The sequence below is a fragment of the Balaenoptera physalus genome (assembly GCF_965194825.1).
Source record: "Balaenoptera physalus genome assembly, chromosome: 1".
NCBI classification, from domain to species: domain Eukaryota; kingdom Metazoa; phylum Chordata; class Mammalia; order Artiodactyla; family Balaenopteridae; genus Balaenoptera; species Balaenoptera physalus.
In genome coordinates this window covers 84,561,657-84,575,228 of record NC_138882.1, presented here as the reverse complement: position 1 = coordinate 84,575,228, position 13,572 = coordinate 84,561,657, and the positions used below count along the sequence as shown (strand labels likewise).

Here is a 13,572-nt window from a genome sequence, read left to right as displayed (position 1 = left end):
AGCGCCCCTCCTGCTAGCCAGGGAGACGGATTTGCGCCAGAACCTCCGCCCACGTGGGAGGGGCTGTCTAGCCTCACTGAGTGTCCCAGGCTGTCCTGCTGCGTAGGTCTGGGAGGGTGGGGGGCAACAGGGTTTCCCTGGAGCATGATAAGAAGAATAACAACAGTAATCATTGGCATTCGATTGTGCCTTGCAGTTGACAAAGACTTTCACATATATTATCTCATCAGCCCACATGACACCCTTGGAAGGGAAGGGCAGGGAGTGCAGCTGAGGTAGGAGGGCCCAGCTGTGGTCCAGCTGTGGGTAGGAGGGCCCACTGCAGAGAGTGTGCAGAGGGAACCAGCCCTGTGCAAGGCTGGGACCCAGAAAAAAAAAAAAAAAAAGCTGATAGAAGAAGACAAATATCCTCCCCCTACCCCCTCTTTTCTCTATATCAAAGAGCTAGGGTAATTTATTTATCATAACAGTACATCTAGTGATAATTTTTTTTTAATGATTTATACCTTTCAGGACAGATCCATGGAATCTAATTAGCAGTGGAGGCCAGTTTTGCAGCCTGAAAGTCATTTTTTCATTAAATTGCAAGAGCTGTAAAAATACAAAAATAAGTAAATTAACCATAAAAAAAAAAAAAAACCCTAATGCTGTCCAGGGAGATTTAATCTCATTGAGCTGGAACGCAAGAAAAATTCCAGGTGAGGTGTTTACCATCAAGATGCTGATGAATTTGGATACTGGTGAGGAGGATGAGGCCATGGGAAGAGAGGAGATGCGGGGGCAGGAACCCTGGTAGTGCTAACCCCAGGTTTAGTGAGAGGGACCAGATAGGGAAAAAACCCACCCACCCAGTTCCCTATCACACATATTGTACCAGTGAGTGGGTGGGTGGGTTGGTTGCCCTTTAAGAACCTTTCCATAGCGAAGACTCCATAACCAAATACATCTGTTAATCACTGTGGTACCCCTTCTGGACTTGATGCAGCCATCCCACTTTTACTCTCTGCCTTCGGCTTTCAAATGTGGACTGCATATGGCATACCTTGGCTGTTGATAATGTCCTATGATCAGGTTGGCTTATGTTGTCTCAGCCCACCAAACTCCCAGCAGGCCAGAACCAGGCCAAAATACCACATAGATCTCAGTATTCAGAACTGGAGTAATTTCAAACGTCTATCAAGTGAGAGGCAGTGTGATGCTGGGTAAGAGGCTAACTCTGGATTCAGACCCAGCTCTGCCACCTATAATCCGTGTAGCTTTGGGCAAATTTCTCAACTTCTCTAAGCCTCAGTTTTCTGCTCTAACACGGGAATGGTCATAATAAGACCTACCCCACAGGGTTGCCTGGAGGATTAGAAGAGGTTTTTCTCATTACATCCTTAGAACACTGAAGGGCAGGTAGTAAGGACTAGTTGTTTACTAGTGTTATTAAGAGTCTACATTATGCAAACCATAATGCTAGATGTAAGGAGTTCCTGATGTCCAGGGAACAGTTGGAAGCAAAATGCAGCCCATGATTAGACCCCTCAATGAGAGGTAAGATCTAAAAATCTCAGAAGAAAAACTAGAGGTTATGCACTCCAACCGCTTATCCAGGGCTGAAATCCTTTTAAAAACATCTGTGTAACTTCCATGTTCTATTGGAAAACTTTCAGGGACTTGGAACTAAGACCATTCTATTTTTGAACAGCTGTAATTAGAATGTTCTTCCTGATATAAGAAGATGGAGATATTTCTATCATCAGAACTGCTTTTGAGGAAATCATCTTTGTTTATGGACAAGGAAGCATGCTCATGCTCCTTCAACTGCCACCTAAGGAAGGTACATCTTGTTGGATGAAGGGTCCTTTGTTTTGCTGAGCCTGGAGCTGAGTTTTTATATAAATTGTGAAGCTCAGGACAAGCTTGTCTGATAAATCCACTTGTGTGACAGTTGAAAGAAGAAGCAAGGGTAGAGGTATTCCAGTAGCTGAATTGAGACTTTGCAGACCACCTATAGCTAACAGAGACTTTAAAAAAAAAAGAAGAAGGCTAGTGTGATGGGAATTCCCTGGCGGTCCAGTGGTTAGGACTTGGCTTCCCTGGTCGGTCGGAGAACTAAGATCCCACAAGTGCCGCCAAAAAAACCCAAAAAACAAAAAACTTGTGGCTTTATTGTTTTCTGGAAATGACACACACTTCTATAAAGAGGTACAGAGAAGAAATTTACATTCTGCCATTGAAATAGTTACTGTTAACATTTGATGAACATCATTCCAATGTGAATTAAAAATTGTTTGATATTGGGTATTTAATACAAATTCCCTTTATGTTTATGGAAAGGCCAATCTGCCTCTTATTATCTCTTCCACTGGCCCTACCACTGCCATTCCTAGCTCTGTAAAAGTCTCCTCTCTCTTCCAACAACAGCCAACCCCTCCACCGCTTCCCCCCATTTCCCCGACGCCCACCCCCGCCCCATATTGGAGCCTTAGCCATATAACATCACTAGTTCCTTTAGAGATTCCCCTAAGATCTGACTGCAAACTCTGTACCATTCTGGGTGAGCTCCTGTGGGTTCACCCTGGTCCGTCAACCTCCCTTTGACAGCCTGCCTCCCTGTCAGGAGCAGAATCATCCAGGTGAGTCTGAGGAGTGCAGAGATCAGGCAGCTCTCACCTCCTTGCCTCTGTCACACAATGGGCTATTACGGAACTTGTGGTCACACATACCTCTCCCTTCCCCCACCTCCACAGTTTTTCTCACATTGCTGCTGTTAATCCAAGTCTCTCCCACCTTGTACTCTGTTAAATTTTAAAGTGAAAAATACCTATTTTACTAAAGATTTCATATAAGAGATGAAGAAGAGGAGGGTTATGTCACTGAGAGCACAGTGTTTCTACCTAGATACTCATTAGACAGGCTTACTGTCTCCTCAGAGTCCCTCTCCAGCTGGCCCCCAGCCAGGATGGATCCAGGTTTTGTGGGGCTTGAAGTTTATGCAATCTGGTGGGTCCTCTTTAAGAAAGAGAATACACGGCTTCCCTGGTGGTGCAGTGGTTAAGAATCTGCCTGCCAATACAGGGGACACGGGTTCGAGCCCTGGTCTGGGAAGATCCCACGTGCCGCGGAGCAACTAAACCCGTGCGCCCCAACTACTGAGCCTGCTCTCTAGAGCCCGTGAGCCACAACTACCGAGCCTGTGTGCTGCAACTACTGAAGCCCGCGTGCCTAGAGCCCTGCAACAAGAGAAGCCACCACAATGAGAAGCCCGTGCACCGCAACGAAGAGTAGCCCCGACTCACCGCAACTAGAGAAAGCCTGCGCGCAGCAACGAAGACCCAACGCAGCCAAAAAACTAAATCAATAAAATAAATAAACTAAAAATTAAAAAAAGAGAATACAAAATTAGGTATGAAATATTTAATTAGAATGTGAAGATAAATTACAACAAATTACAAATTTAAAATTTCGAAAAGCTAACAAACATCCAAACATACCAAAACCTAGAAAAATAACAATATCTTTTTTTCCATTATGCTTTATTACAAGATATTGAATATAGTTCCCTGTGCTATACAGTAGAACCTTGTTGTTTATCTATTTTATATATAGTAGTTTGTATCTGCTAATCCCAAACTCCTAATTTATCCCTCCCCCACTCCCTTTTCCCTTTGGTAACCGTAAGTTTGTTTTCTATGTCTGTGAGTCTGTTTCTGTTTCATAAATATATTCATTTGTGTCATATTTTATTTATTTACTTGTAATAAATTTATTTATTTTTTGGCTGTGGTGGGTCTTCGTTGCTGCGCGCGGGCTTCTCATTGCAGTGGCTTCTCTTTGTTGCGGAGCACGGGGTCTAGGCACGCGGACTTCAGAATTTGTGGCTCATGGGCTCTAGAGCACAGGCTCATAGTTGTGGCGCATGGGCTTATTTGCCCTGCAGCATGTGGGATCTTCCCAGACCAGGGCTCGAACCCATGTCCCCTGCATTGGCAGGTGGATTCTTAACAACTGCACCACCAGGGAAGTCCATGTGTCATATTTTAGATCCACATATAAGAGATATCATATGGTATTTGTCTTTTTCTGACTTTCTTCACTTAGTATGATAATCTCTAGGTCCATCATGTTGCTACAAATGGCATTATTTCATTCTTTTTTATGGCTGAGTAGTATTCCATTGCATATATGTACCACATCTTCTTTATCCATTCATCTGTCAATGGACATTTAGGTTGCTGCCATGTCTTGGCTATTGTAAATAGTGCTGCTATGAACATTGGGGTGCATGTATCTTTTTGAATTATAGTTTCTTCTGGATATATGCCCAGAAGTGGGATTGCTGGATCATATGGCAACCCTGTTTTTATTTTTTTAAGGAAACTCCATACTGTTTTTCATAGTGGCTGCCCCTATTTACATTCCTACCCACAGTGTAGGAGGGTTCCCTTTTCTCCACACCCTCTCTAGCATTTGTTATTTGTAGACTTTTTAATGATGGCCATTCTGACCAGTATGAGGTGGTACCTCACTGTAGTTTTGATTTGCATTTCTCTAATAATTAGTGATGTCGAGCATCTTTTCATGTGCCTATTGGCTATCTGTATGTCTTCTTTGGAGAAATGTCTATTTAGGTCTTCTACCCATTTTTTGATTGGGTTGTTTGTTTTTCTTGGAAAAATAACAATATCTTTATTAACTGCCTGACACGTCTATAATATTATTTCCTTCTTGTTGCATACTCTTTGATTGGCTTTTCATATGACAATGATTTTTTTTTTTTTTTTTGGCTGTGTTGGGTCCTCGTTTCTGTGCGTGGGCTTCCTCTAGTTGCGGCAAGCGGGGGCCACTCTTCATCGTGGTGTGCGGGCCTCTCACTATCGTGGCCTCTCTTGTTGCGGAGCACAGGCTCCAGATGCGCAGGCTCAGTAGTTGTGGCTCACGGGCCCAGTTGCTCCACGGCATGTGGGATCTTCCCAGACCAGGGCTCGAACCCGTGTCCCCTGCATTGGCAGGCGGATTCTCAACCACTGCACCACCAGGGAAGCCCGACAATGATTTTTGTGATATCATTCTCTATGGAGGGAATAGAAAGATAATTCAGTCCTTCCTCTGTCAAAGTTAAGTGAAATTTTTTTTTATTATCAATAAGTGGGATACAGAAAGCATGTAACTTCATATACAAACTTGCTGTTTATAATACTGCTGCAGGTTTATGCCCTACATCAGAAGTTCTGATGAAAAATTATATTTTGCACAATTTTCATCAAAAAGTGAAAAAAATATGTTTATAATTATATACTAGATAACTGAGTATATTCCTGATGGGAGAGAACTTCTGTTTTGACTAGGTATCAAGGAAAGTTGAATTCTCCCTTTACAATTTTACACATCTGGTGACTAGAAGAATTTTCCATAGACTAGTTTCTGGCTCTCTGTGTATTTCAAATCTTGTTTCTTCTCTACTAACCGTGTGCTTCCAGAGCTCAGCATAAAGGATATGTTCACATCCTATGTTCATATAGTCTCTGGCCCTGTACCTGTCATAATGCTGGATGAGCCTGCTTAGTCCATGGTAGAGTACTCCCGAAAGCTATTCCTACGTGGAAATGGTTAGCAATAACTGTGTATGAAAGTGACTGCAAACTATGGAAATATATCCCACTGAACTCGAAAGAAATGTATTTCCAACTAAACCTCACCTTAGCCAGATCACCAAAACGCCTCTCATACTACACAACAGAAGGCGAAGCTTGCAGAGGTGCCAGAGTGGAAAAAGAGTGGTGTTAGCAAATTATGGCTAAAATATCTCCCTTTTGCAAATTTTACAAACGCATGTGAGCCCATTGCTAGACACTCTCCCAGGGTCTTGGAAGCAGTCAGTGTAAGTGAGTAGCTCAGAAGCCTAAGCTTCATTAGTCCATATTAAATCTGCCTCTTCTGTCTCCAGCCCTTCCCTATACCACCTCTAAAATTCCCCAGGATCCAGTCCCCAGGGAATCACAGCCAACCCCCCCCTCCCTAAATGAGATATAATCAACATATTATATTAGTTTCAGGTGTACAACATAATGATTCAGTATGTGTATAGATTGCAAAATAATCACCACAGTAAGTCTAGTTAACATCCAACACCACACAGAGTTATAATTTTTTTTCTTGTGATGAGAACTTTTAAGAAATGCTCTCTTAGCAACTTTCAGATATACAATACAGTATCATTTACTGTAGTCACCCTGCTGTGCATTACATCCCCATGAGTTATTTATTTTGTAACTGGAAGTTTGTACTTTGTGGCCATTTCACTGCCCCACCCCGACCACCAATCTGTTCTCTGTATCTGTGAGTTCAATTTTTGTTATTGTTTTTGTTTGTTTGTTTTAGAGCCCACATATAAGTGAGGCTGTACAGTATTTGTCTTTCTCTGATTTATTTCACTTAGCATAATGCCCTCGAGGTCCATCCATGTTGTCCTAAATGGCAAGATTTCCTTCTTTTATGGCTGAATAATATTCCATTGAATATACATACCACATTTTCTTTATCCATTCATCTAATGGAAACTTGGGTTGCTTCCATCTTGGCTATTGTAAATAATGCTGCAATGCACATGGGGGTGCATATGTCTTTTCGAGTTGTTTTCCTTTCCTTCAGATCAATATCCAGAAGTAGAATTGCTGGCACACATGGTAGTTTCTTTTTTTTTTATTTTTGGCTGCGTTGGGTCTTCATTGCTGCAGGCGGGCTTTCTCTAGTTGTGACGAGTGGGGGCTACTCTTAGTTGCTGTGCACAGACTTCTTATTGTGGTGGCTTCTCTTGTTGTGGAACAGTTGCGGTGCGTGGGCTCAGTAGTTGCAGCGTGCAGGCTTCAGTAGTTGTGGCACGCAGGCTCAGTAGTTGTGGCTCGCGGGCTCTAGAGCACAGGCTCAGTAGTAGAGCACATGGGTTTAGTTGCTCCACAGCATGTGGAATCTTCCCAGACCAGGGATCGAACCCCTGTCCCCCTGCACTGGCAGGCGGATGCTTAACCACTGCACCACCAGGGAAGTCCTATGGTAGTTTCTTTTAAATTAAACTAGTTGAATTTTAAAATCAGCAATTACACAGTTGAAAAATAAAATATGTATATAAAGATACACAATGAAAAGTATCTCTTGCATCTGCCCCATTGTCATCTATATCCACGTAAATATAAGTAAACACTTTTATTAATTTCTTTTTGTCCTTACCAAGTTTCTTTACATGAGCATGACCACACATAAGTGTATATTATGTTTTCCCCTTTCTTACACAAATGGTAGCATCTTGCTTAGCTCACTTAATGACATATCTTTGAACTTTTTCCATATCAGCTTGGAAAGAGCTTCCTTATTCTTTTTGAGCTGCATAGTATTAATTTTGTGGATATGTCATAATCTATTAACCTAGTTGATGGACATTGACATGTTTTCAATCTTTTGCTATTATATACAATGTTGTAATGTTTAATCAGATACCTATACCTAATGTGTAATCTTATATCTTTGTCGTGTTCCATGAAGTATATCTGCAAGAGAAACTCCTGGAAGTGGGATTGCTGAGTCAAAGAGTATATGTGTTTGTAGTTCTTATATCTGTTTCAAATTGTCCCCATATAGGGTTTACCAATATGTACACCCACCAACAAAACATGAGTATGACTAATTCCCTAAAACTTTGACAACTGTTTTCAAACTTTGGGATTTTTGCCAACCTGACAGATGAAAATTAGTGTCTCAATTTCATTTCATTTGCTCCGTTTATAAAAATTGAGGTAAAACATATATATAGTAAAATGTACAGCTCAATAAAATTTTACATGTGTATGCCATCACCCAAATAAACCACATAACCGTCACCCAAATGAAGATCTGATTGTTCCTAGTACCTCAGAAGTCGCCTTCATTACCCTTCCCGATCAGTACCTCCTCCAACCCTCACCTCCTCAGAGTCAGTCATTATTCTTATTAATATTGGCATAGATAACTTTAAGTATTCTTGAACTTCATATGCGTGAAATGACACAGTATATAGTGTACCTAGTGTGTCTGGGTTCTTTTTTTTCTTTAAGACTTTTTTATTTTAGTTAATTAATTAATTGATTGATTGATTGATTTTGGGCTACATTGGGTCGTCATTGCTGCACGGGCTTTCTCTAGTTGTGGTGAGCGGGGGCTACTCTTCGCTGCGGTGCGCGGGCTTCTCATTGCGGTGGCTTCTCTTGTTGCGGAGCACGGGCTCTAGGTGCACGGGCTTCAGTAGTTGTGGTGCACGGGCTCAGACTTTTTAAAGAGCAGTTTAATGTCCCAGCAAAACTGAGGGGAAGGTACAGAGATTTCCCATATACCCCCTGCCCCACACATGTATAGCCTCCCCCATTATCAACATCCCACACCAGACTGGTACATTTCTTACAATTGATGAACCTACATTGACATATTATTACCATCCAAAGTCTATACTTTACCTCAGGGTTCACTCTTGGTGTTGTACATTCTATGGGTTTGAACAAATGTATAATGACATGTATCCATCATTATATCATACAGAGTATTTTCACTGCCCTAAAAATTCTCGGTGCTCTCCTTATTCATCCCTCCACCCACCACCCACCCCCTGGCAACCAGATCTTTTTATCATCTGCACAGTTTTGCCTTTTCCAGAATGTCATAAAGTTGGAATCATACAGTATGCAGCCTTTTCAGATTGACTTCTTTCACTTAGTAATGTGCATTTAAGGCTCCTCCATGTCTTTTCATGGCTTGATACATGACTTCTTTTTGGTGCTGTGTCTGGATTCTTTCAGTCAACATTATGTCTGTGAGATGAATCCAGTGTTGTGAGAGTAATGGAGTTTGTTCTTTTTTACCACTATATATTATTCCATTGTATTAATATATCTATAATTATTTATCCTTTTTATTGTTTTTCTTTTTTTTTAATTTTTTTAAAAATTTCTGTTTTTTTGGCTGCATTGGGTCTTAGTTGTGACATGCGGGATCTTCATTGAGGCATGTGGGATCTTTCATTGTGGCACGCCGGCTTAGCTGCCCCACGGCATGTGGGATCTTAGTTCCCTGACCAGGGATCGAACCTGCTCCCCCTGCGTTGGAAGGCAGATTCTTTACCACTGGACCACCAGTGAAGTCCCTATTTTTTCTTTTTTTTTTTTTTTGATTGAAGCATAGTTGATTTACAATGTTGTGTTAGTTAAGGTGTGATTTCAGCAAAGTGATTTATATATATATATGAATATATATAATATATATATTATTCCTTTCTGTATCCTTTCTATTGTTGATGGACTTTTGGATTGTTTCTAGTTTTTTTAAAAAAGACTATTTTTTAGAGTAGTTTTAGGTTCACAATTGTTTCTAGTTTTTTACTGTAATAAATAATGCTACTGGCCACACCACTTGGCATGTGGAACTTCCCTGATCAGGGATCAAACCCACGCCCCCCTGCAGTGGAAGCAGGGAGTCTTAACCACTGGACCACCAGAGAAGTCCTATGAACTTTCTTATACATGCCTTTTAGTGGACACATACACTAATTTCTCTTGGCTGTAAACTTAGAGTGGAACTACTATGTCCTGGGACAGGCAACTGTTTAACTTTGGTAGATACTGTTCAACGGTTTACTAAAGTAATTAGACTAATTTCCACACCATCCAGCAGTGTTATGATAGTGCCAATCACTGGACATCCTCACCAACACTTGGTACTGTCAGGCTTTTCATTCTCATAAGTGTTTAGTGGTATCTCATAAGTTTCTTTTTGAAATTTTAAAAAATTGAAGTAATTTTTAATTTACAGAACTCTTGCAAGAAGGGTACAAAGAACTTCTGTACACCCTTCAACTAGATTTACCCATTAACATTTTACCACATTTTCTTTATCATTCTCTTTTTCTCCCTTTCTATCTACTTATCTGTATACGTCTATATATCTATATCTATAATATGAAGGGTTAGGATTTTATATATATAAGTATAAATATACATATTAATATATTATTTTATATATGTATAAATTATATATGACATTCTCTTACATAACCATTATTTATTTGTCAAAATCAGGAAATATACTTCTATCTAGTCTATAGCATGTATTCAAATTTTTCCAATTTCCAATTGTTCCAATAATGTACATTATAGAAAACATTTTTTTTTTCAGTCCAAGATCCAGTCCAGGATCACACATTACATATAGTTGTCATGTCTCAATATTTTTTAATCTAGAAGAGTCCTTCAGTCTTAGGTCTAAATGACCTTAACATTTTGGACAGGCCAGTTATGTTTTAGAATGTCTCTCAATTTGGGTTTCTCTGATTCTTGCTTAAATCATTATTACTATAATTTTTGTCAAACGGTGATTTTTTTTCATTGTAGTTTTTTTAAATTATTTTTTACTGTGGTAAAATACATGCAACACAAAATTTGCCATTTTAACCATTTTTAAGTGTGTAAGTCAGTGACATTAATTACATTCACAATGTTGTATAACCATCAACATTATTCCCAAAATGTATTCATCACCTCAAAAAGAAGGTCTACAACCACTAAACAATGATTTCCCATTCCCACCTCCCCTAACCCCTGGTAACCTCTAATCTACTTTCTATTTTTATGAATTTGTCTATTGTAGATATTTCATATAAGTGGAATCATGCAATAGCTATCCTTTCCTGTCTGGATTATTTCACTTAGCATATTGTTTTTAAGGTTCATCCATGTTGTAACATGCATTTGATTTGTATTTCCCTTATTACTAATGATGTTGACCATCTTTGCATGTGCTTATTGGCCATTTGTATATCTTCTTTGGGCAAACATCTATTCAAGTCCTCTGCCCATTTTCTAATTGGGTGGTTTGGTTTTTTCTTTTTGAGTTTTAGGAGTTCTTTATATATTCTGGATATTAAACCCTCATATGACATGAAAATATTTTCTCCCTTTCTATGGGTTGTCTTTTAACTTTCTCGATAATATCCTTTGATGTACAAAAGTTTTAAATTTTAATGAAGTCCAGTTTATTTCTTTTTACTTTTGTTGTTCATGCTTTTGGTATTATATCTAAGAATCCGTTGCCAAATTCAATGTCATAATGCTTTTATCCTATGTTTTCTTCTAAGAGATTTATAGTTTTAGCTCTTATATTTAAGTTGTTGACCCATTTTTAGTTAATTTTTGTATATGGTGTGAGGTGGGTATCCAATTTCATTCTTTTGCATGTAGAAATCCAGTTGTCCCATCACTATCTGTTGAAGAGACTGTTCTTTCCCCATTGTATGAACTTGGCACCCTTGTCAAAAATTGACTAGCTATAAATTTATTATCTTATTTCTGGACTCTCAATTCTATTCCATTGATCTATAAGTCTATATTCATACCAATATAATAACACTGTTTTCATTACTGTAGCATATTGTAGTAAATTTTTAAATTGGGAAGTGTGAGTCCCTTGACTTTGTTCTTTTTTTTCAAGATTATTTTGGCTATTCAGAGCCCCTTGGAATTCCATGTGAATTTATAGATTGGCTTTCCATTTCTGCAAAAAAAGCTGTTGGAATTTTGATAGAGATTGCATTAAATCTGTAGATCAGTTGCTTTGTATAGCACTGACGGCTTAATATTATCTTCTTACCCACGAACATGGGGTGTCTTCCATTTGTTTAGGTCTTCCTTAATTTCTTTCAGCAGTAGTTTGAAGTTTTCAGTGTACAAGTCTTTTACACCCTTGTTTAAATTTATTCCTAAGTAATTTATTCTTTTGAAGATATTATAAATATTATATAAATATTATAGATATTATAAATGGAATTGCCTTTTTTTTTTTTTTTTTTTTTTTTTTTTTTTGCCACACCATGTGGCTTGGAGGACCAGCAGTGAAAACTCAGAGTCCTAACCACTGGACCACCAGGGAATTCCCATAATTGCCTTTTTTTTTTTTTTTTTTCCTTTCTTAAAGCCTTTACTTTTCAGACATGACAGAAAAATCTTACAGGTACACATGGAAAAGTGATACATGATCACAGTTGAAAGTGAAGACAGTCTAGTCAGAAAGCTTTTACTCCTGTCAGCTAATGTTGAAGCTGAAGTTCTGAGTATGACATGCTGCAGGGCTGAAAGGAATGGTAATTAGTACTCTTCTCCTTCTTCCTCTCCCTCTCCCTCAACAGCACCAACACCAACCTCCTCATAATCCTTCTCAAGGGCAGCCATATCCTCACGGACCTCAGAAAACTCTCCTTCTTCCATGCCCTCACCCACGTACCAGTGAACAAAGGCACGCTTGGCATACATCAGGTCAAACTTGTGGTCCAGGCGAGCCCAGGCCTCAGCGATGGCTGTGGTGTTGCTCAGCATGCACACAGCTCACTGTACTTTGGCCAGGTCTCTACCAGGTACCGCAGTGGGAGGCTGGTAATTAATGCCAACTTTGAAGCCAGTGGTGCACCAGTCCACAAACTGGATGCTGTACTTGGTCTTGATTGTGGCAATGGCAGCATTGACATCTTTGGGAACCATGTCACCACGGTACAACAGGCAGCAAGCCATGTATTTACCATGCTGAGGGTTGCGTTTCACCATCTGGTTGGCTGGTTCAAAGCAAACACTGGTGATCTCTGCTACAGAAAGCTGTTCATGGTAGGCTTTCTCAGCAGAGATGACAGGGGCATATGTGGCCAGAGGGAAGTGGATGCAGGGATAGGGCACCTGGTTGGTCTGGAATTCTGTCAGATCAACATTCCCCATCAAATCTCAGGGAAGCAGTGATGGAGGACACCATCTGGCTAATAAGGCGGTTAAGATTCGTGTAGGTTGGGCGCTCAGTATCGAGGTTTCTACGACAGATGTCATAGATGGCCTCATTGTCTACCATGAAGGCACAGTCAGAGTGCTCCAGGGTGGTGTGGGTGGTGAGGATGGAGTTATAGGGCTCAACTACAGCTGTGGAAACCTGGAGGGCTGGGTAAATGGAGAACTCCAGTTTGGACTTCTTGCCATAATCGACAGAGAGACGTTCCATCAGCAGGGAGGTGAACCCAGAACCAGTTCCCCCACCAAAGCTGTGGAAAACCAAGAAGCCCTGAAGACCTATGCACTGGTCAGCCAGTTTCCGAATTCGGAAGATGAGGTCAATGATCTCCTGGCCAATGGTGTAGTGACCTCGGGCATAGTTACTGGCAGCATCTTCCTTGCCTGTGATGAGCTGCTCAGGGTGGAAAAGCTGGCGGCAGGTGCCAGTGCGAACTTCATCAATGACCATGGGTTTCAGGTCTACAAACACTGCCCTGGGCACATGCTTGCCAGCGCCTGTCTCACCGAAGAAGGTGTTGAAGGAGTCATCTCCTCCCCCAGTAGTCTTGTCACTTGGCATCTGGCCATCGGGCTGGATGCCATGTTCCAGGCAGTAGAGCTCCCAGCAGGCATTGCTGATCTGGACACCAGCCTGGCCAACGTGGATGGAGATGCACTCATGCATGGTGGCTACGGGTCAGCAGGCGCAGGCCGCAGGAGTAGACACCGGGTCCCGGTTACCCTCCTCGACAAACTAAGAGTCGAG

General features: G+C 40.7%; 1 pseudogene across 1 annotated transcript; it reads right to left on the bottom strand.

The window, feature by feature from the left end:
* Positions 1-4,758: 4,758 nt before the first annotated feature.
* On the bottom strand, positions 4,759-13,572 carry LOC309647957 (tubulin alpha-1B chain pseudogene; annotated as a pseudogene). The gene has a single exon. The product of its transcript is annotated as a tubulin alpha-1B chain pseudogene (transcript).